General features: G+C 43.3%; 1 pseudogene; it reads right to left on the reverse strand.

Annotated features, from left to right (window-relative positions):
* Window positions 1–21,375: 21,375 nt before the first annotated feature.
* On the reverse strand, window positions 21,376–24,891 carry LOC101674620 (annotated as a pseudogene).
* Window positions 24,892–25,017: the final 126 nt, after the last annotated feature.

Genomic DNA, 25,017 nt, shown 5'->3' on the forward strand with positions numbered 1-25,017 from the left:
TAGCCAACAGAAGAGGCACTTTTTATTTTTTATTTTATTTTATTTATTTTAAACATTTTAAATTTTTTATTAACATATAATATATTATTATCCCCAGGGGTCCAGGTCTATGGATCACCAGGTTTACACACTTCACGGCACTCACCATAGCACATGCCCTCCCCAATGTCCATAACCCAACCACCCAGAAGAGGCACTTTTAGGCTCAGTTTTCCCTCTTTCCCACCCTGAAAAGATATTCTTGGGCCACAGGGCCAGACATATCAATGCAGAGCTGTGTGTAATGGAAACAGCCCTTGCTAACAGTCACCCACAGCTCTGAGCACTTTGCACATGTTCTCTCTCTTCATCCTTGCAATAACCCCATTCAGAAGAAGTAGACCTAATGCCTTTTTTTTTTTTTTAAGATTTATTTATTTATTTATTTGACAGACAGAGATCACAAGCAGGCAGAGAGAGGGGTGGGGGAAGCAGGCTCCCTGCTGAGCAGAGAGCCCGATGCGGGGCTCGATCCCAGGACCCTGAGACCATGACCTGAGCTGAAGGCAGAGGCTTAACCCACTGAGCCACCCAGGCGCCCCAGTAGATCTTATTCTTATCTCTATTTTCAAGCAAGCGGATTCTGAAGGAGATTTTGTAACTTGCTCAAGGTGACACAGTTATGGAGAGGTGGGGTTGAGATTTCAACCCTGATCTCTCTGACTTCAAAGATGTTTGGTAAAATTTCTCCTTAAGAAGTGTGGGTGTGGGAGCTGAATAATTCAGATTAATTCCACAGCACAGTATTTACTTTTTCACAGAAGGTCCAAATCACAGCCCTCACCCTGGGGCCACGGGCTGTGGCGTGTTGTCTCAGGGCACAATGGCACGGGAAGTTCAGCGCCGGTGACTGGCCAACACTGATGTCTCCGCCTTGCTCATGGCTTAAACAGCATTCCTCTGAGCTCCAAGCAGGCTGCCATCTGGAGAAATGCTTCTTTTGTGAGGAACTGCTAAGCCCACGAGACCCTCCTGCAGCAGAACATACCTTCCACACGCCTGTCTGTTGGCTTCCCGCAAGTCTAGCCAAGGGAGCGCAGCCAACTCCCGGAGCGGGGAAGGAACGTACATATTCAAAGTACGTCTATTTGCAATCCACATAAATACATTCTCTAGTTCCAACTAGAGAGTCGGAGATACCTATGTAAATGGCCAATATTGTACCAGCGCAAGCTTCCCCAAGGTCACCTGGGCATTGCAACATTTTGCAGTCCAGACATCTGACATGAACCAGATGTCTCCCTTCTTTTTTCATAATAACGTGTTTACTTCTTCTCATCCTCTGTCTGACATTTATGGAGTACCTGGTCAGATGAGCAAAGAAAAATAAGACAAGACTCATCTGCTATTGAGGTGATGCTGTCTCCTCCCTTCCTCAGCTGCCTGTCACGGGGCTTTGTGCCTTGCCCCAGGCATCATCTGTCTCTTTCGGTTCTTCTGTTCTGTTTTTGCAAACTCCTCCCTCCTTTCCCCAGAGACGAACACAAATTAATGTGTGCACTGAAGACCGGCGCATGGGGACATCAGGATTTGAAGAAAGCCAGTTTTCCCTGTGGTGGACATGATAGGCTCTGTTCCCCATGGTTCCTCCACTTCTAACCAACTATGCTAATTTGAACCTCGTAAACAAGCAGACGGTGGCTTCAAAGAGGCGAAGTGTGCAAAGTTGTTCTGAACTCCGCTGATGTTGTGGGTTCATATTTCCTGTCCTTTGTTCTTCACCAATAAGTATTCTTCTGCTCTCAACCTGCATTCTCTTACCTACCACGCAGGATTCCTGAGAATATTTTGCCATCATTTTTAATCATGGTTAATAAGTAGCACATATGGAACTTCGGTATTTGGTCCATCGATACTCCATAAGGGTAGGTATTGGCATCTTTTCTGATCTCCTTTTGACTGCATATGGTAGGTCTGGATACATGCTTGTTGAATTAATTAATTAGAAAATGACATGAGCCAGAGTCCATGGGACGATGGTCTTCATACCAAGATGTTGAATAAAGCCTGGGTCCATCTAGAAATGGTTGTATTGTTCCTGGTGGTATAATATGGAACATAATCAAGAGAAAATACTTACAAAATGAAAACCCGGAGAGTCAACAGACATCTCTGGTTTAGAGGCAAAGGCTATAGCAGCCAATGTCGACCACCATCTTTTCTGATGGCGCCCTTTTGATTGTCATGGGATGTGATTATGGGCATATCGAAGAGATAAGAAAGCTAAACCTAGGTGTGGGCCATTAGGTATTACCATGAGAGAAGTTTTGGGGGCATTTGCACAAATGGAAAGATGATCAAAGCCTATTCCATAGCTGGGCCAATGTCAGTTATCTATAATGTCTCCTAGAATTACACAATCCAGACAGACCTCTCTCTCTTCTCTGTATTGGCTCAGGACCCCAAGATGCCCCCAGCGTTATTGGAATTTTAGAGCTGGAAAGAACTTTTGCTATGTTTGAGTTCAAATGACCTTGTTTCATAACCGTCTCGGGCTAATTGAATTCCTTCATTTATTCATTGGTTCAGCCTCTGTAGACCTTAAAGGTCTACCAGATGCCAGGCACTGAGCTCGTGTTACTATAGGGACACAGTAGTAAACAAATCAGGAGAGTCCAGACTACACTCTTAGCTCTTGTATCATCTACGTTCCAATGACAGAGAGAAAAGCAGTTGAAGAAGTAAAGGAGCAAGGTGGTTTCAGATAGTGGTGAATCCGATCTGGGGGAGATAAAACAGGGGTCGAGACCGTGACGGAGAGAGGGCTGGGTATGAGAATAAGGGAACATGCCTCTGCAGGGAATATTTGAATTGGCATCTAAATGACAAGAAGGAGTCAGCTTTGCACAGTTCCATGTGAAGAATTCGCAGCTGCTTCTCTGGCAAATACCACAAGATGAGAATAAGTCGTGAGATTCAAGAGCAGAAAGACCAGTGTGAGGGGATCACCATGAGGGTGGGGGAGGAGGCGAGAGACGGGCGGCCGGCACCTCATGCTCGGCTTTGCAAGTCATGGCAAGTGGTTTGGGTTTCAGTCTTGGTGCAGTGGGAGAACACGGGGAAGCTTTAGGCAGGGAAGCGAAGTGATTTGATACTGTCTTTTTAAAGGATGACTCTAGCTGTTTAAGGAAAATAGTCCATTGGAGCTGACAATGGAGAAACCTGATCCAAATACGTGATACCTCCTTAATCACACAGTGACTTAATGGCAGAGCCAGGGGTTAAAAATACTAGGTTTCTTCCAACACCAAATCGATTCAGTTCAGTTGAAAAAATGTAACAATAAAAGAGTAGTTACCATTTATTAAATGCTTAGTGTTGCCAGGCTCAGTGATGCAACATTGTAGCTAGTAGTTGTCATAATCATCTGAGGTGAGTCTCATTCTTCTTTCTATTTTATGAATAAAGAAACTGAAGCTTCAAGTTCACACAGATACCAAATGACAGAGAGGCGGAGTGAGGATTAAAACCCAAACTAACTCCCATAGAGCCCACATGCCCCAGAGCACATCTCGTTATTGGCAGTGGGGGCAGTCTAGCCTAGTGGTTAGGTAGGTGGGTGTCGGAGCCCGGCCATCTGTGTTCACACTCCAGCTCTCTTGCTTACTAACTCTGTCACCTTGGGCATGTCACGTCATTGTTTGTAATATGGTTGAAATTGTTGCTCTATCGCATCCCTCTCCCCACCATTTCCCATGGTGGTCAGTAATAAAACTCTGGGAAGCAGTGTGACCCTTGTGCTTTGTCTCTGCAAAGAATGGAGAAGCTGGGAAGTTTGGGTCCGTGTTATAGCTATGGCTTATAGGGTAGATGGTACCGGTGCCTCAGGGAAAGGGACGGATGCCTATCTTCTGCGTTCCCAAGAAAAAGGAAAAATGGGGTTGTGTGGGAGGATTCTGAATTCATCCGAATGAGCCGCCTGGGGGCTGGGAAGGCGGAAAGTCCTGGTGGGTTCCTTGGTGCACATGTGGGTCTGGCGGTCTGTTCAGTGTCTGTGCTCTTTCATGTGATGGGCAGCAGGGGGCAGTGCAGCCAATGTATTCCTTGTGAGTGAGGGGTTGTCTGCTTGTAGCCCAGGGGTCTGGGAGAGAGTTTCTGCAGCCTGAAACTGCACCTGTCTGAGCAGCTTCTGAGTAGAGAACGCCACCTTCTTTCTCCTCCTCCGGGACCCTCGTCTTCTGTCTTTCCTCGTCTCCTGCTCTATTCTACATCCTCTTCTCTACCTGTCATCCTCCTGTTTCCCCTTTTCTTTGTAAAGCACGCTCGCACCCGTTCCCTCCTGGCATCTTCCCAAATATTCCTCGAGAGAGGCTGGGCCAGGGTAGTGATCTGTCATTTACAGATGAAGAAACAGATGCTCAAGGAGGTGCCCGGTCCCTAGCCCCAGTTCCTCCCTCTGATATACTTACAGGACCTGAAGCCAGGGGTCAAGGCATGTCTTGTTTATTATTCTGGAGAAGGGAACTCCACCACCAGTGAACTACCTTCACCTGGGAATTAGAGCAAAAGCTGCCAAAGTCATAAAACAAGAAGGGGCTTGTTCAGAGCTGTGGGCCCTAACGAACTATCCATCTCATGAGGGCCTCCAGGAAAGGATCCCAAGCCAGAGGGCAAAACCCTTTGAATACACACACACTCAGGACCACGTGGGGATGGATCATCTTTCTGCTTTTTAAGAAAAGAAGCTGCGGGAGTCCCTGGCTTAGGGCCCACTTGGTTGGACCGAACCGGTGAAAGCTAAGATCATGTCCTCTGTGTGGAAACATCCGGCCATAAGCGAATGTCTCCATCTCTTTAAACCTTGTCTCTTCTCATGTACGATTGCATTTGGGTAACCGTGATGTGTTAGTCGTGGCAGAGCCTACATACTCTGCTTTGAGCCAGTATTGCTCTTGGTGAAAGGGGGCTTTACTATTTTCATAGCCACTCATTCTGGAAGGTTGATTACATCGAAGGCTCTAATTAATGACTCCCTGTATCCTTACCCTCTGCCTTGATAATTTCTGGACCTTACCCTCTCTGGCTCCAAGCTGGCCAGTGTCTTGCTTTGACCCATAGGATGTAGCATCTGTTAGTGTCAAGCCTGGGCATTCAAGAGCCTCGCACTTGTCTGCAGCCTCTTGCTTGCTGTTGAAACCCTGCCACGACTGTATGGAAAAAGCCCAGCTAGCCTGCCGGAGGATGAGAGCCACATAGTGGGAGACATCAGACAGGGCTACAGCCCATAGACCCCCAGTCACACGAGAGCGCCCAACTAAGACCAGTAGGACTGCCCACTGTGCACACGCCATGGTTGACCTCAGGTACACCAATAAGTTCAGCTGGGACCAGAAGAAGTGCTCAGCGGACCCATATATCATGAAAATAGCAAGTCCCTATCGTATAGTATTGCTTAATTCTGGGACAGTTTATTATGTAGCCATAGCTAACCAATGCACTAAAAATTTTATGTAGGCTAACCATAGGAGCATAATGTGGGGGTGACTACTCAGAGGGTTATAAACTGTGTTACTGAACACTTAAAGCAGGATGATATTTTTAGAGGCTCAAGGTCAGATATAGTTCATGGTGGTTCGGCCTAAACCCTGGAATAAAACAGACCTGGTTCCAGATCCCTGCTCTACCACTTACTAATTAGGCACCTTTGGTCCAATTTCTCTATGACTCAGTTTCCTCTTCTGTAGCATGGGGATAAAAATAGTTACTGGAAAGGTCGTGAGGATAAAACGGGCTAATGTATGTAATTAGCATGGGTATGTAGAAGGTAGCACGTGTTGAATAAATGTTAAGCGTTCTTGCTGGTGCTATATTTAACCTTCACATGACATTGCTACGTACAGTCACATGGTTGCTGCAGGTCCAACTGCTAACCCAGGACAGGACTTTGCAGTGAAGGCTTCTACAGCTCTGATACAAGATAAATTGCAATTGCATGTATATTTTTCCTCCTTTCTTTAATTAGAAAAGTCATCTATATTGTATACCTTAATCAAAATCTCTTAAAGGGCAAAATTCCTGATTCAAAGAAAATCTGTATTGTGGGCTATGACTTATAATTATGAATACTGAACCCTACTTCAGTGCCTCGTGGCAGACCTTATTTTCTTAGAAAGGAAATGTGCACACCATGCTCGGTGGTGAGACAGGAGCATAAATCTCTCTTTGCTGCAAGTTGCAACAGCCTACCTCCTATCTTGTTGAACAAGGAAACAGCAATTATCCACAATATCAAATGTGGAAAAAAAAATCATCTGACTATAGAGCTCTCATGTAAAAGGCTTAACTTCACAGGAAATCTGAAAAGGAAATCAGATGTAGGTTTGATGTTCAGGGCAGAACTTCCTTCGGTGATCAATTCCTCACTGGCTTTCAGATACACTAGTTGATGTTTATTCCTAGTGGAGAAGGACAGTTGTGAGGGAGATGGGGAGTCAGGGTGGAAGTTCTTTCTGGACTGGAGAGGAATGCTGTGCTAACGTTTTGGTCCTGAGCAGAAGTAGGTTGGGTGAGCATTCACTGTTTTTGTTGACTCTCAGTTGATTTAATTTAAACAATAACAAAAAACCAAACTTGACCCCTTCCCCAAAACACTGGCTCTTAGCCTTTTTTGTTTTGTTTTGTCTTGGTCATGTCATTGGGGTATCCGATGTTAACTATATACCTATGAACACCCACAGCACTCTGTGTATCCCGTCAAGGGCTTCCCAGTCTCTCAAGTGCATCAGTGAGTTCCATGGTTCTGTTTTAAAGGGAATGACAAGTGTCCCAAGTCCCATTACCCAGTGATGGATCTTTTCCAGCCCCTTCTCACACAGATTGGATGGAGGCATTTCCTCCCCGTATGTTCTTCCAGGGATCACAGTGAATGCACTTGACATTATCACAAGAACTCATCTGTGAGTCGTCTGGCAGACATACTGACTCTCCAGTGGGCCACAGAATAATCTGTGATCACACTGAGGTTTCTGTGCTAGGCTGCTACTGGACTCCCACACAAGTGATCCCGAGGTTCTTGGGTCAGACCTCGCCCCAGCTTAGCTCCCTGAGGGCGGCAGGGTGGTCAAGGTGAGCAGGCGCTGTGCTTCAACCTGGCAAGCAGCTGATGGGCTCCCAGGGTCCAGAAATGGGGCTGCACCAGATGGTTACAGTAAGTTCCGTCTGGAATGTTTGATGTTTGGGCCTTATTGGTTGCTAGACATTATGACCATCCCCCCTGGATGCAAGTGACAGAAACCTACAGTTTTTATCGTACGTCTCCAAATCAGGGGAGGAAGCATAGTGCCTTTCTCTCTTTCCTCATACCTGGCTCTCTCTCCTCGTCTTTGAGCACGGCAGAAACTAGCTGACTGACAGTTCCTAATTAATATCGTTTCATTTCAAGCTTCTAGCAGAAACTAACCAGTCTCCAGGTGGCAATTCAGAATTCTTGGGGGGAAAGATATCTCATTGGTCAGGTTTGGGTCAGGTGTCCATCTCCAGTCAGCTGTGGTTAGAGGGTCACGGTCATGTGATACCATTTAGCCTGCCCATGTGAGTGGTGAGGAGGAGGGCGGTTACCCCAGAATGGCGCCGTGACAGGCAGCTTCTGAAATGGCTCCCAGTGATCCCCCTCCTGGAGCGTGGCTGGCACCTAGTGACTTTTGATTCGACTGAGTAGACTATGCCCAAATTAGGTTGCAAAAGACTGGGACTTGCGTCTTGCTCACACTCTTTCTCTCTGGTTCTTCTTGTGTCCTTATTCTGATCAGCAAGCTGCCATATTGTGCCCAAGGATGGAGAGGTCCATGGGGTAAGGCATGGAGGGTGGCGCCTGGCCAGGCACCAGAAAGGAACTAAATCCCTCCAGTAACCATGGGAGTGAGTTTGGGAGCGGAGCCTTCCCCAGTTGAACCCTGACTGGCTTCATGAAGGTAGCCTTGGGAGACACCCAGAGCCAAAGGCACCCAGCTAAGCTGTGCCGGGGTTCCTGACCCACAGAAACTCTGAGATAACACATGTTTTTTTCAGTCATTAAGGTTTGCTCCACCATTCTGGAAGCCCTGCCCATAAGCTACTAAATTTTGCTATAGTTCATTGTGTAACAACAGATAATGAATCCAGGTACTTGGTGAGTGAAGGGCTCGGAGGCCATGTGACCTGTGTCTTGTCCTAAGTGCACCATGCACCAGCGATGTGGTTTTGTGCCAGTTATCCTACTGCTTCAAGTCACATTCTCGTCTGCAAAATACACATAATAGTACTAATATGGTTGTTATGAGGACTAAGTGAGTAAACCTAGTGCCTACTTGCGGATTAGGTATGCTAAGATTAATAGCTAACTAATTAATTAATGTTAGTGATAGCAATGAAGTTCACTACTGTTCACAGCTCTGCTAACCCTAAACACTGGGGTTACGGGTGCCTCCGTTTCTTCTTCAAAGAAGTCTAAAGAACTCTGTGCCCCTTATGGAGATGCTATAGAGAGGAACAGAAAATACCCAGAAAGCTCTGCGAAGCAAATGGCTACTTAGCTACTAAGTATGAGGAGCTATTTCCGTTGCACTCGTTTTGATTTTCATAGCGAAGAACCATTTCGGTATCACGGAGAAGCCGAATGACAGAATTCATGCTCTCAGATTCAAAATGTCAAAAAATATGTGGGCTGGTGGAATGGAATTTATTTTCGCAGTTTTTCCCCTCACACAAAGGCATCCAACAACTGTCTGCAGCCAATTATTTGCTGTGTGGAAATGCCAGGGCACGACGCAGGTGGCAATTTATCACAGAGACGAGACCTGAAGATGAAGAACGCAGGGGTAATCATGGGTGCTTAAAAGGTTTCTGCCTTTGAGGCCAAAGCCCATGGTGTCAAAAGGTTTGATGGGATTTGCTCATTAATTCCAAAGCTTGGTTGCTTAGTTAGCATGTTTTCATTACTCCTCAGGGATGCTGTTTTTCTCCCCTTGGGAGCTTGGCAGGGGGGAGGGGGCTGAGAGGAGGGAAGGAGGTGTTGGATTTGCAAAGTTCCCACTTGCCTCACCTCCCTCTTTAGAGCACAGCATCCCAAGGTTGCTGCCCAGGCCTGGATTTCCTACCTGTCTCCTTCCACACTGTGTGTTTGTTGTAGCACGGGGTAGGGGTGGGGGGAGGCGGGGGGGGGGCTCGACCCGCCTTCCCCTCTTCTCCACTCATTCACAGGGCTGAGCTGTGTCCTTCTGGAAACTGGCTGCTGAGCTGGGGGGTGGTGCTTTCTGAGACTCCCTCACGTTAGCTATCCTCAAGTTAAGCACAACAAAAGTCCTTTGTGTTGGGGGTGACACCACTCCTTGCTGAGAAACCAAGGGGAAGGAGAAAGAGTTGATGGCAAGTGTGGTAGCCAGACAGATTTCATGAAAACTAGCAGGCTCCCTGAGTAGGGCCTCTCACCACCAGGAGCCTGGGGTCTGCTTGGGTAATCCCATTTCACCTTTTCCCCCCATCCAGCCCTGTCCCTGAGGATAGGTAGGGTAAAAGTGCCAGTCTCCTCATAATGATAAAACAACTCGTTTTGGCTTCCAGAATCACCATCCTCTGTCATTCAGTGAAATAAATGAGTTAAAAATAATTACTACCAACAATGAAAGAGGTTACCCTCATGCTCTAAACTAAAAAGTGCCTGACGAGAAGAAAAACAGATTTTGGTGTGAGTCAGTGCAGCTCCTAAATTACCTTTTTTCCTACAAGTGATACAAGGGAAGAAAGTGACTTGCAAAACTTTGAGAATTCTGCCCAATACCCCCTGAGTTGGATAGGAGACGATGAAGTTGCTGTAGGAAACTTAGAGAAAAGTCAAAGAAATCTCTTCTAAGAGCAGAGGTTCCCATCTATGATTTCAGTATCACAGCTAAGTCAGGCAAAGCCCCCTGCTGCCATATCTGCCAGGGTTCCATGCTGAATCAGGGGATTGGGTTGAAACCTAAGGATACTATCCCTGAGGGAAAAGGGGTACCTCAATCTGGACTTGAACGTCCAATGGTATACCAAAGGCTGCAGGAAATTAGCCAAATTTTTTCCATGTTCCTGCACCCAGGCTATAAGAAGGTGGGTGGAATGCAATTCCCAGGCCTGGAAATGTTGCTGGAAGGGAAGAGGGTCCCAGATAAGGTTCAGAAGTGGTTCATGAGAATCCATCTATCAAAGCAAAAGGAAGAACCGGGGGAGAGCTGTCTATTTGAAGCCTAAGCAAGATGAAAAGAAGCAACATGGCAACGAAGTGAACATTCCGCAGGTGAACGAAACGAAGGGAAGAGTTAAATGAGCATAGCCAGCATAAAACAGATGGGAGACTCAAGGACAAAAAACAAAAACCGAAGCAAACAAAAAACACCAAGGAACGTAGGAGAAGTCCCCCGCAATTGCTTTGAGCTACAGAGTAAATTAGTAAGAACATGAATTCGATAAGACCAGTGTAAAAAAACAAAACAGCCTCATTTCAGGGATGAGATTTAACAAACCAGAAGATGAATGGAGAGGTCAAGGAAAGAAGGGCAAAGGCAGGGCTCACCAGCAGTTACCATGCAATGAATTCTACCGTCTTACTGGGAAAGAGAATCTAAATGTCCTTGAGGATAAAGGGTATGTGAGATGTTTTTAAACTTGCTCAAACCTGGCACTTATGATCCCTCTTGAAAAAAAAGTTCTTAAAATCATGGTAAAAAATGACATAGATGGAGAAACAATGGTGAAAGGACTCCAGATGAATCAACTTAGATATGACGACACCAAGGAATGAGTTACCGTCTATTGACATGTGGACAGCTGTGCATGGAAGAGGGCTTTGGGGCTAAAACTTGGTTTCAGTTCCGTTTGAGAGGTCTGTGAGGCATCCCAGCTGAGAGGTTGGGTAGGCAGTTGTATATAAGAGACTAGAGGTTGAAAAAGAGGTCTGGGAGGAAGATACGCATTTGAGAATCACAGATATAGAGAGGACATTTGAGGCTTTGACTGGGTGAGATCACCCAAGGAATGGATGTAGAGAAGAAGGCCAAGGAATAAGACTTGGCTTCCCCCAATGTTAAGAGTCAGGGATAAAGGAGAAACGAGCAAAGATGGAGAGAGAAGGTCAGTGAGAGAGGAGGTCAACCAGAAGAGAGAGGTCTCTGGAAAGCCAAGAGATAGATGGGTATCAGTGAGAAGTAGGTGACCAGCTGTGTCAAATGCTGCTTATTAGAAGATCAAAGTAAAATAGGATTTTTCATGTTCATTCATGGGTGACATGATAAGATCCATTTCAGTGGAGTTGTATAGTGGAGAGCCTGATTAAAGGGGGTTTTAAAGACATTTCAGAAACTTTTGCTGCAAAGAGGGCAAAGAAGAGAGGCAGTAGGTGGCTAGGATGATGGGTCAAGATGATTGTTTTAAAATGGGATTCGATGTTGTGAATAAAGAAGAGGGATGATTTCTAATTCTATTAGGCAATAGACTGGCTGGCTCTAGCCTCAGTAGTGGGCTCTGGGTTGGAGATGTAACTCTGGGAATCATCAACATATTTAAGATTGTCTGGAAATTAGCTGAGATAACCTTGGATTACTGTTTTAAGAAGGAAAATCACAAGGTTACATAGTGCTAGGAATTTAGTAAAGATCAGGGCAAAAAAGAGAACCCTCTTACACTGTTGGTGGGAATGCAAGTTGGTGCAGCCACTTTGGAGAACAGTGTGGAGATTCCTTAAGAAATTAAAAATAGAGCTTCCCTATGACCCTGCAATTACTCTACTGGGTATTTACCCCAAAGATACAGATGTAGTGAAAAGAAGGGCCATCTGTACCCCCAATGTTTATAGCAGCAATGGCCACGGTCGCCAAACTATGGAAAGAACCAAGATGCCCTTCAACGGACGAATGGATAAGGAAGATGTGGTCCATATACACTATGGAGTATTATGCCTCCATCAGAAAGGATGAATACCCAACTTTTGTATCCACATGGACTGGACTGGAAGAGATTATGCTGAGTGAAATAAGTCAAGCAGAGAGAGTCAATTATCATATGGTTTCACTTACTTGTGGAGCATAACAAATAACATGGAGGACATAGGGAGATGGAGAGGAGAAGGGAGTTGAGGGAAATTGGAAGGGGAGGTGAACCATGAGAGACTATGGACTCTGAAAAACAATCTGAAGGTTTTGAAGGGGCGGGGGGTGGGAGGTTGGGGGAGCCAGGTGGTGGGTATTATGGAGGGCACGGATGGCATGGAGCACTGGGTGTGGTGCATAAACAATGAATTCTGTTACGCTGAACAGAAATTAATTAAAAAAAAAGGAAAAAATGATAAGGGCAAAAAATTCTAGGTTGGAGGTAGCAATGAAGGAGGTTATTTGAGGTCTTTTAATAAAAGACTTTCAGGGGTATAATGAAGGAGAAGCAAAGTTTTCATGAGTTGAAACTTAATGGGAGATGATGAAGTGAAAATCATGAGGACACAACTCTCTTAAGAACTCTGGCTGAAAAAGAGGTAGAAGAGTGATAGGGCAATAGCTGGAGGAAGACACAGGTTTCAGAAACTTATTTTCACGATGGTGGAGACATGCATGTCTAAATGTTGTTGGAAAGTTTCTCATGGTGAGGAGAAACTCCCCTGTGCCTTTGGGAGGCAGTTTGGGGAGATACAGAAGGGATAATGATAAATACAGGAGGACAAGAGAGAGAGAAAGAGAGAGAGAGAGAGAGAGACCGAGACCAAGATAGAGAGCACGCGTTGGTGGAATCAGTTTCCCTGAGAAGGATAGAAGGATCTGAGACACAGAACAGAAATGATTAGTCTTAGACACCTGTTCCATTATGAGAGGAAGGATAATAAAATGGGTATAGATGCACATAAATTAGTGGTGGGTTGCAGAATACTGGAGTTCTCTTTTGATGACTTCTATTTCCTTTGTGAAGGAGGAGATGAGGTCATTTCCTGACAAGGAATGAGCAAACGATAAGGTAAGAATTATGAGGAAAGTGGAAGAATTTAAAAATAATCTTTGGGAAAGAAAAAGAGGCTAGTTGCTTAGAAACATAGAAAAGGGAGTAGGAAGAATGTAAGAGAGTCAGAATAGAAGAGAGTTAATTGTTCCCCTTTCTCCTTTGTCCACTGCACCCGAGAAATGGACCTCTTTCCCTGTTAAAATGTTCAGTGTTCAAAATGGATGCTTAAGGGGCACCTGGGTGGCTCAGTGGGTTAAGCCACTGCCTTCGGCTCGGGTCATGATCTCAGGGTCCTGGGATCGAGTCCCGCGTCAGGATCTCCACTCAGCGGGGAGCCTGCTTCCTCCTCTCTCTCTCTCTCTGCCTGCCTCTCTGCCTACTTGTGATCTCTTTGTCAAATAAATAAATAAAATCTTTAAAAAAAAAAGGATGCTCAAGCAGGATGTGGATAAGTTGGGCTTGAATTCTTCTAGGTATCTTTTTAAAATTTTATTTTATTTTGCAGCAGGGGGAGGGACAGAGGGGAGGGGGAGAGAGAATCTTTTTTTTTTTTTTTAAGATTTTATTTATTTATTTGAAAGAGAGAGACACAGCGAGGGAGGGAACACAAGCAGAGGGAAAGGGAGAAGCAGGCCTCCCACCAAGCAGGGAGCCTGATGTGGGGCTCAATCCCAGGACCCTGGGATCATGGCCCAAACCAAAGGCTTGAGCCAGAGAGAAAATCTTAAGCAGGCTCCAGGTTCAGTGCAGAGCCCAACACAGGGCTCACTCTCATGACCCTGAGATCATGACCCTGGGATCATAACCTGAGCCAAAATCAGGAGTGAGACAGTTAACCGACTGAGCCACCCAGGTGTCCCTCCTCTAGGTCTCTTAAAGGTCATTGTCAACAAAGTCCTTTTGTCTCTTCTGGTCTCAGCTTTGCAGCTAGTTCTCTAGGGAGCCTACCTCAATTCCTCGGCTTGGAGATACGAGGGGATGTTGATCTAACTCCAAAAGGCACTCTGGAAACATTGGAATCGGGACAATAGAATTTGGGTTGAGGCGGAGAGGATGTTCAACGAAGGAACTAGACATGTGAGAGTGCTGTTGACCATCTTCTACAGCAGGGTCACAAGCTTTGGCCCTTGGGCCACATCCAGTTCCACTGCCTTTTTCTGAAATAGAATTTTATTGCAATAAAGCCATGTCTCTGCTTTTCAGCTACCATTCCAGAGTGGAGTGGTTGTGACAGAGACCTTCTGGACCACACACTGAAAATATTGACCCTCTGGTCCTTTTACAGAAAATATTCGTCGGTCTCTGTTCTAGAGGAAAGATGGGAAGGTTTCAGAGGAAATATAACCTTGAGAAAAATCCCAACTCTGTGTCTCTTTCCTTTTCTGCAGAATAAGGACACCATTCATTAAATCATTCTTTCATTTAACAAACACTTATTGATTGCTTATTATGTGCCAGAAGCTGGCAGTGCAGAGATCAATAAGATCCAGCCTTGTCCTTTCAAAGCCCACAGCAGAGACAGATGGGTAAACAAATCGTTGGAAGACCTAGACATAAATGCTATGTGAGTGCCATGGGGATGACGGGGAGGTGTCTCACCTGGCCCAGATGGGACTGGGAAGGCTTCAGAGAAAAACAGAAGAGGAGGGGCTGGCTCATCCGCCTCTAGGGTTGCTAAGGATGAGAATGAAACCAGCCAGGGATTATATAGTGTGAGTAAATATATGCGGTGCCTGGGTAGGTCAGTGGGTTGAGCGCTGGCTCTTGGTTTTCGCTTAGGTTATGATGTCAGGGTCTTGGAATCAAACCCCGCACGGGGCTCTATGCTGAGCGAGGAGTCTGCTTGAGGATTTCTCTCCCTCTCCTTCTGCCCCTCACTGCTGCTCTTTCTCTCTCTCTCTCTCTCTCTCTCTCTCTCTAATAAGTACATAAATCTTTTAAAAAAGATAAAGGAAAGTCAGGGAGGGGGATTCTAGAAGCACCAACTTAGAAGGGGTAAGTGATGGGAGCTAGAAATGAAGGAGAGTCAGGAAAATTGTCAAGAATATTCTTGGGACACACAGGGAACCATTCCTTCACCTGCTCTTGACGCAGCTCCCTCCTGACCATGGCCTTTCCTGTGGAGCCCAGATGTGGTTTCTCAACTGTCTCAGCAGAGTGCTCTGGCCAGCTGCCGTTCATCAGTCGGAGTTTATCCCTGACAGGAGCTCAGTAGGGGCATCTTAAGGTACACACAAGCAATTTGTTAATCACAAAACACCCCCAACACGTAATGCGGTGTGAAAGAAATTAAAATCTAGGAATATGATAATATGTGTGGCTCAACCCAGATATCAGAATTTGAAATATATTTCAAATCTTTTGGCGATGTAGGCCGAACACAAAACAAAACCCATTTTTCATGGGTTCATCATAATTTTCTCTAATGGAAGCTGAGAAGCACACTCTCATTCCTGAAAGTCGTGCATACAATGTGATTTGGCTGGACAGATGGATTTCTAAAGTGCATGGGAGTTTGAATGGATTTAGAAATGAGGCCGACAGTCTTCTTTTCTTGGTTTAAAATTTTTAAGAAATATTTCAAAGATTCAGACAAGAGAATAATGTAACACCCATGCATCTGCTACCTGCATTTTAAAAGTGCCAATATTTTGCTAGAGCTTCAGAGCTTAGTAAAAAGAACAAAGAGACTCCAGATACAGTTGATGCCCTTCTGTATCTCACTGCTATCTCCTCTGCCTTCCCAGAGGTTACCACTCTCTGGAAGTGAGTGTGTCTTTATCATTTTTTTTTTATTTTTACTATGTTTGCATGGATAAACATCAAACAGAATTGTCTCATGTGTTTTCAAACATTATGTAAATGGCAGGCAACGCAAGACTGTTCTGTGACTTGCCTTTATCACTCCGCATTATGTTTTCAAAATGCATCTACATTGATTCATGTGTTCATTCATTTTTTTTTAAAGATTTTATTTATTCATTTGACAGACAGAAATCACAAGTAGGCAGAGAAGCAGGCAGAGAGAGAGGGGAGAAGCAGGCTCCCTGCTGAGCAGAGAGCCCGATGTGGGACTCGATCCCAGGACCCTGAGATCATGACCTGAGCCGAAAGCAGAGGCTTTAACCCACCGAGCCCCCCCAGGTGACCCTGTTCATTCATTTTATAGAGAGTCTTCTTTCTGCTCTTTGAAACCTGCCCGAATTGTTGAAAACAGAAGCAGAAACATTTGAAAGCTTCTCAGTGACCGATATGACATAATTTGGTCTCAATTGTCTTCTCTTGCTTCCCTTTCTTCTCCTGTGTCTCCCTGCCTCTTTTCCTCTCTCGCTCTGTTAAGGGTTTTGAATATAAGAAAAAACAGCAATGGGAGAACCTTGTAAGGAGGGTCTGAATTTAGCACCCCATCTTCCAGAAAAGAACAGACACTTTTCAGGAGCAGCCCACATCTCTCAGATGCTGGCTGAGAGCAAGAAGCCGGGCTCAGCATTTTTTATTTGTCAGGTAATCCTCAGTGTGACCCTTGGAGGTCTGCTTTGCCCAAGGTCATGTAGCTAACAGATGGAGGGTTTAACCCAGGCACTCACAAGTCAGCACCATCCTTAGCCATTCAAAAAGAGAAGCCATAACTCCCTTCTCCTCTCTAACACCCCTTGTCCTCCATGCTATTTGTTATGCTCCACATATAAGTGAAACCATATGATAATTGACTCTCTCTGCTTGACTTATTTCACTCAGCATAATCTCTTCCAGTCCTGTCCATGTTGTTACAAAAGTGGGGTATTCATCCTTTCTGATGGAGGCATAATACTCCATAGTGGAAGGGGAGGTGAATCATGAGAGACTATGGACTCTGAAAAACAATCTGAGGGTTTTGAAGGGGTGGGGGGTGGGATTTCGGGGTACTAGGTGGTGGTATTATAGAGGGCACGGATTCCATGGAGCACTTGAAGTCCTGGCCCCCGGTGTGATGGTATTTGGAGACTCAGCCAGATTGGGAGGTCATTAGGTTTAAATGAGCTCATGAGGGGGAGGTCCCCATGATAGGATGAGTGTCCTTATAAGAAGAGACCAGAGAGCTTGCTCTCTCTCTGCCATGAGAGGACACAGTGAGAGAGTGGCCATCTGCAAGCCAGGAACAGACTCCTGACCAGGAACCCAATCTGCCAGCGCGTTAATCTCAGACTTCCCAGCCTCCAGGGCTGTGAGAAATATGTTTCTTTTCTTTTTCTGTAAAGATTTTATTTATTTATTTATTTGTCAGAGAGAAAAAGTACACACACAAAGAGGGCAGGCAGAAGAAGACAGAATCCCTGTAAAGCAGGGAGCCTGATGCAGGACTTGATCCTAGGACTCCTTGATCATGACCAGAGCTGCAGGCAGATGCTTTAACTGATTGAGGCACCCAGGCATCCTAAGAAATACATTCCTATTCTTTAAGTCCCCCAGTCTATGGTATTTTCTGATCACAGCCTGAACTGAGATACTATCTCTATAGCTTTTCAGTCTTCTTAACCTTTCCATCCCTTTTCTGCAATTACCTTTCTTGTCCATTGATTCACCCACGTATTTTTCCTGAGCTAGGCTGGTACTCCCTCTCCCCAAATAACAGCAGCCTTTTAAGACAAAAAGTGAAGTCTCTTTTCCCCATCTTCTTCCTACTAGTTTGCCTTCCTTAGACTCCTGAAATACTCTGTACCATACCAGGGAGTACTTAGTTGTGTAATGTTATTTATTTTTAAAAATCTTGTGTCTGCAGTTAAACGATTTAATGCTTCAAGGGTGGGCCATGTCTTCTGTTCTATTCCATATGCCACTATTTCCCAACTTTTTTTTTTTTTTTCAAACTGTGCCCATCTCACAATAATATATGTTGCTTCTTAAACCCTTAAGAATTTTTGAAAAAGTCATTTTGGCGCTTTTTACATGGAAGAGAAAAAAGATGTGATTTTAAGTAAATAAGTATTTTAGGTCAATGTAGTATTAGTGATTATATTATGAATCTTATTCTAAAGTTCATTTAAAATATCATGATATTCATAACCTGAAACTGATATTCACAACATAAAAACACATTTGGCTTTCCCCCATTTAGTGACTCAATCTATCAACTTTTTTTTTTTTTAAGATTTTATTTATTTATTTGACAGAGAGACACAGCAAACAGCGAGAGAGGGAACACAAGCAGCGGGAGTGGGAGAGAGAGAAGCAGACTTCCTGCAGAGCAGGGATCCCAATGCGGGGCTCGATGCCAGGACCCTGGGATCCTGACCTGACCTGAAGGCAGACACTTAGCGGCTGAGCCACCCAGATGCCCTCGATCTATTAACTTTAACTAGGTAAGGAAATTAATGAATTGCAAAAAAATAAGTTTTAAGAAAGACATTTCCTACTGTATCTTAGTTCTGAATATTTATTAAAGTGCAGAATGAGGTTTAATTTATGTGTTATAGCGCCCAGACAAGATGAAAACTGCTTTCATAACCCGCTGTTTATAATTTTTTGTATTTATGCCTAAAAAGTAATTGCTTTTGTTTAAATATTTTTTGTTTAGTTCCTAAACAGTAAGAAAGAAGAGATTTTGGCTGCTGTTTTCAAGCACTTTCCCACAAATACTACCATTCAGATGCTCTACCTAATAGTTGAATAAACAAATTGGTTATAATTTTTGCTGTATTTTCTCTTTTTAACAGTGTATTTTAACGCTGTGTAAGAATTTTGGTCAAAATGCTATTTAAAGATCTAGTGAAGATCATCATGAGGGAAACTGGAATAATTATTAGCAAGTTTAAAAACTTTGCTGGCTTCTGGAATTTCCATATCCATGTTCCCTTCCTTGGCTTGCTGCCTTTAAATAATGGCCCATTCCATGTGTCGAGAAGAGAGTAAGTGGCCCACTGTGTGACCAAGAATGGGAACAATTTAAGATTGTGTAATGGTCAAAACCAAGCCTGAATGGGGTTCACCAAATCAAATAAATGGTTCAAATGACTGAGCCATAAGAACACAGGTCTGGTTGGCACCAAATCCAGTGCTGTTCCCTTCACACTCATTTAGTGGTTCTGATTCCTGTGTTAATAGGAAATGCTAGATACTCATTGTATGTATGTATTTTTTTTAATAGGAAGCGATGCTATTCCTGCTTTTTATGATGTGAATCTGTATATTTCCCCCACTATTTTATCATGAAAAAATTTCAACAGAGGAATGTTGAACAAATGAGTGCACAGTCATAGAATCCACCATCTAGATTCTAAAAATTGTGGACATCACATGACACTTACTTCACCACTTATCCACTCTTCCGTCCGTTTATCTGTCCATCTTATGTGTGGTGCGTTTTGAAGTAAGGTGCAGAGGTCAGTACACTTCTCTCTAAATTCTTCAGCATATGGGTAACTAGAGTTCAATATTTGAATATTTGTTTATGGCTCTCTCTTTATTTCCAAGGTAACATTTGTGTTTAGTGAAATGCTCAAATCTTAATTACGCCATTTGATGAATTTCGACAGATACATATACTTTGTAACTTAAACCCCCTGTCTAGCTATAGAACATTTCAGACATCCCAGATAACTCCCTCTGGGATTTTGGAACCATGATTTATACATTGTTGCCCCACAGAACTGGTCTGGAGATGTAGTTAGAGACTCAGCAAGTTGACTTGTGATAAAGGGCCACAGTGCAGTTTTGTCTCTGTTTTCTTTGACACAGAAGTATAATCAGAGCAGGGACTGGAGAGCTGGTTGCTTTAATTCTTGTATGCTAATTATTTTCTCATTGTCATGCCAGTTGAGTATAAAGAATATTCAGGAGTTGGAAAAGAGTAACTAACAGTAGCTAGCTTCCACCCAGACACTTATGGATGTTAAAGTACATATTTAAAAGTTGGTACCAGGGGTGCCTGGGTGGCTCAGTGGGTTAAGCCGCTGCCTTCGGCTCAGGTCATGATCTCAGGGTCCTGGGATCGAGTCCCGCATCGGGCTCTCTGCTCAGCAGGGAGCCTGCTTCCCTTCCTCTCTCTCTGCCTGCCTCTCCATCTACTTGTGATTTCTCTCTGTCAAATAAATAAATAAAACCTTAAAAAATAAAATAAAATAAGATAAAAGTTGGTACCAAATGCATTCACATGAATGCATTTTTATCCAAATTTCCAAATACGTCAGTGCAGGGCTTGGTTATTTTCCTTGAACTTTTTAAAGTTTCAGATACCAGTTTTTTTTTTTTCTTTTCAGCGTAACAGTATTCATTGTTTTTGCACCACACCCAGTGCTCCATGCAATCTGTGCCCTCTCTAATACCCGCCACCTGGTTCAGATACCAGTTTTATTTATTCCTAACATTTCATCTTTTCCCCCAATTTTGTAAACCCTCCTGCTCTTAGGATAAAAGAAATGAAATATCATTTTATTTTATTATTTATTTATTTATTTAAAGATTTTATTTATTTTATCAGAGAGAGAGGGGGAGAGAGCAAGCACAGGCAGACAGAATGGCAGGCAGAGGCAGAGGGAGAAGCAGGCTCCCCGCCGAGCAAGGAGCCCGATGTGGGACTCGATCCCAGGACGCTGGGATCATGACCTGAGCCGAAGGCAGCTGCTCAACCAACTGAGCCACCCAGGCATCCCTGAAATATCATTTTAAATAAAACTTCTGGCCTCATATAAGCATTTCTCACCATGAATGTGGATTATAAAGTTGTTTTTAAATTACTAGAGGCAATTTCTAGGAATTCTCTGCAGAACAGATTGGTCTTAGAATGAGGCAGAGCTAGGTCTAAACCCTGACTGTGCTTCTTACTGACTCCATGACCTTTGGCAAATTGCTTAATCACTTCAATCCTTGTTTATAAAAGTGGGACAATAGGTGTATCTACTTCATGGAGTTGTTGAGAGGATTAAATGAATTTAAAAAGGCTGTTTTCAGTGCTAAGCTCATATTATGTACTCAAAAACTGTTAGTTAATGTTGTGATTATTTTAGTAAAGACTGGCTTAGTATATGCTTTGTTGTTTGAAATACTCCTGATAATATTTATAAAGCTTAGGGAACATAGTAATTGTATTTAAGAGATCATATAGCCCTCATCTAGCATCTAATCCCCTAAAAGAACAATATCCACAGCTTTTCATTTTAAGTTAATATTGATCAAGAATCAGAGGTAAAAAGCAACCAACTCCCACCCATAGCTAAAACGAAAGATTCATGACACCAAAAGTTGGTGAGGATATGAAGGAACTAGAATTCTTTGTTGTTTAGTTTTTATTTCATAATCATAAACTTAACTCTGTAATCTAAGTTGACTTGGAGGGGGATAAGGAAAATATGGAACCATGGAACTGCTCCAGGGAACACAAAGATCATAGGATATTTTCAGCAGATGGGGGTGAGGGGGTCCTCTCCTAAGCTACGGGAGGAAGAATCTGGTGCTTGAGATATGATACAAGTCAAATTTATTAGACTTGTCCACATCAGCAATGGTGATCTTCTTGGTGGTCTTGCCCTTCCTGGATCCAAGGTGTTCTGTGGCTGCTACAATATTCCTGCCCTCTCTCACCTTGCCAGAGACCACATCAAACGTGCCATCCAATCATTCAGTTTTGGCAGTGCAGATGGAAAACTGGGAACCATTTGTGTGGGGTCCGGCATTTGCCAAGGACAAGATGCCAGGGCCCATATGCTCCAGGATGAAATTCTCATCAAATTTTTCCCCCTAGATGGATTTGCTGCCAGGGCCATTATGGCGTATGAAGTCACCCCCCCCCCCCCCCGGCCTGTAAATCCTGGAATAATACTGTCAAAGCAGGTAATTTTATAACCAAATCCTTTCTCCTCAGTTCTCAGAGAATGCAAGTGTTCTGCCGTCTTTGGAGCTTTGTCTGCAAACAGCTCAAAGGAGATGCACCCCAAAGGCTCACTGTTCCTGGCAACGTCCAAGAACAAGGTAGGGTCGACTGTGGCTGGGTGGTGTCTACAAGGGCCAGAATTATTAGGTATGGTGAGTAGGAATGTAAAATAGTTCAAACACTTTGAGAAAACTGTTTGGAGGTTTCTTCAAAGTTACACATAGCTCTACTTACCCAAAAGTAAAGAAAACATATGCTTACAGAAATGTCTTGTGCTAGAATGTTCATAGCAGGTTTATTCATGTTAGCCTCAAACTGGAAACAGAACTCAGATGTCCATCAACAAAAGAATAGATAACTAAATTATGGTCTATCCATACAATGACATACTAATTAGCAGTAAAAAAGGAATGAACGTCAAATATGTAAAACAACATGAATATTGAATCTTGACAGGGTGAATATTGACAGGGGTCAGGACGTGCTGCCCCAAAATATGGTGACTGGCATATGAAATATTTTAAGTTAAAGGAATTTGAGAAAAGGTAGGTTCAGGAAGGACCCTCTGACTTTGCCCTGAAGCAAGTCATAAGATCCTGATGTGAGACAGGCATTCCCTATAACTGGAGGAAAGGAACATCCTTATCTGAAGAGGGAAGAACTTCAAGAGGACTCTGGATGAACAGGCCTTGCTAAATTTCCCCGACTGTACTACTCTTTTTTTTTTTTTTTTTTTTTTTTTTTTTTTTAAGATTTTTATTTATTTATTTAACAGACAGAGATCACAAGTAGGCAGAGAAGCAGGCAGAGAGAGAGGAGGAAGCAGGCTCCCAGCTGAGCAGAGAGCCCCATGCGGGCCTCGATCCCAGGACCCTGGGATCATGACCTGAGCCGAAGGCAGAGGCTTTAACCCACTGAGCCACCCAGGTGCCCCCGACTGTACTACTCTTAGCTCATACCCATTTGTCACACTTTCCCACAACTTTCTACTCCTCATTAAACTTAGTACAAAAATACTCAGATTTTTTTTAAAGGATTTTATTTATTTATTTGACAGAGAGAGAGAGAGAGAGAGATCACAAGTAGGTAGAGAGGCAGGCAGAAAGAGGGGGAAGCAGGTTCCCTGCTGAGCAAAGAGCCTGATGTGGGGCTCGATCCCAGGATCCCAGAACCATGACCTGAGCTGAAGGCAGAGACCCAACCCTCTGAGCCACCCAGGTGCCGCCTAAATACTCAGATTTAACAGTTTCTCCAGATCTTCATTTCCTTGGGGGAGGCTCCCATGGCCCATTAAACATGTTAGTAAATTTACATGCTTTCCTCTTGTTAATCTATCTTCTGTTACAGAGCCCCAGCTGAGAATTTAGAAGGGTAGAAGGGAGAGACTATTTTTCTTCCCTACCAAAAAAAAAAAAAAAAAAAAAAAAAAGCTTACTGGGTGGAAATGGGCTGCAAAGAAACAAACTGTAATGACTGAATTCATATAAAATTCTAAAACAGGCAAAACTAAACTATGACCGTATGAAACAGAGCAGCGGTTGCTTCTTGGGAGTGGGAGATTGACTGGGAAGGAGATTAAGGGAGCTTTCTGGAACATTTAATAGCTGTTTGGCAAAAGTAGTTGAATAGTGCCTGTAGGATTTCAGCATATGACTGCATATAATTAGAAAATTTAAAAAAAGGGGGGGGGGCAACTAACCTGTCAATTTGGAAGTTCTTGGGAGATCTTTTCTGTCCAAACAGCTTTCCATGGGTTGCTCCTCATGCTCTCCAAAACTTATATTTTTCCTTTTTTGTTTTTGCCAGTATAATGTATAATTGTAACTCATTACAGGGTTAGTTTACATTTCCCCAAAGACTAATGAAGTTGGGCATCTTTTCATGTGTTTATTGGACTTTTGAATATCATCTTTTAGAAGTGTTTGTTCTGGGACTTTTTTTTTTTTTTGGCCCATTTTTTCCACTAGGAAAAAATTTTTTTTGTAGGAGTTATATATTTTGGATACAAGGCCTTTGTCATATGTATGTATTGTAAATATCTTCTCTCACTCTTATGTTGTCTTTTCACTCTCAATGGTGTCTTCTGGTGAATAAACATTCTTAATTTAATATGGTTCAATTTATATATTTTCCCTTTATGTTTAGTGCTTTTTCTGCTTTGTTGGAAACTTTTTGCCTAATTCAAGGTCACGAAGATGTTTTCTGCTGAAAGTGTTGCTTGACTTTTAAAATATAGATTGGTAACCCAAATGAAATATATTTTTATGATGGAGGTAAAAGTCCAAATAAATTTTTTTTTCCATATGAATATCCAAATGACCTAGCACCATTTTTTTGAAAAGACAATTGTTTTCCCTCAATTGATGCACATTCTGGAGGACTTGTAAAATAATGTATTTTATATACATATATATATAATTTATATAAATGGTTCAAACTCTACACACAGTTCTGTTTTCCTATTTTTATGCAACACTGTTGACACACATAACCCATTATTAGCTGAATAGTATCCCATTATATGGACGTATCATGAAGAATTCAATTATTTCCCTAAAAGCAGACATTTAGAGTTTCCAGTTTTTGTTACTGCTGTTGTTAAGGTGCTGAAATGAACATTTTGTTCAAAGAGAGTGCCTGTTTGTTTCCGAAGGATAAAGTGCGAAGCGCGGGAATCCCCCAGCTCAGGTTGCAAGACCATTTTAAAGTTTGCCTTCTGTAAGGATTATGCCAGTTTTTATGCCCACCCACAGTCTAGAAACGTGTTTCATCATATTCTCGCCAAGAGTGGCCATTATCGATCTTTTTAATCTTTGCTAAATTAGGTGAAAAGGAAATTTATTGTTTTCATTTCCAACGTTTTTTTTTTTAAATAGCTTAAAATTTTTTGTATATCCTTATTGGCTTTTTTACTTGTTTTGAATGGCCTGTTCAACTTTTCGCCCAATTTCCTTTGAGATTGTCTTTTCCTTACTAGTTTATAAGCATATGTATGTTATAATAACAGAGTGTTCTCTTGCAGTTTCCCTTGTTTGGCTTTTAAGCTCATACCGTCCAACGCCGGTTTTAACTTGCATGACAAATCACCTTCTGCCTAACAGCCTTGAAAAGCCTTCACTGCCCAAAGGCCAGGTGGGCGGAGCCAGCGTGCTCTGGAAGGGTTGCCCCTCCCCTACTCACGGAGGGGGCGGGGACAAAAGACG

This window comes from Mustela putorius, unplaced genomic scaffold (assembly GCF_011764305.1).
Source record: "Mustela putorius furo isolate JIRA1106 unplaced genomic scaffold, ASM1176430v1.1 tig00000174_pilon_pilon_pilon, whole genome shotgun sequence".
Taxonomy (NCBI): Eukaryota; Metazoa; Chordata; class Mammalia; order Carnivora; family Mustelidae; genus Mustela; species Mustela putorius.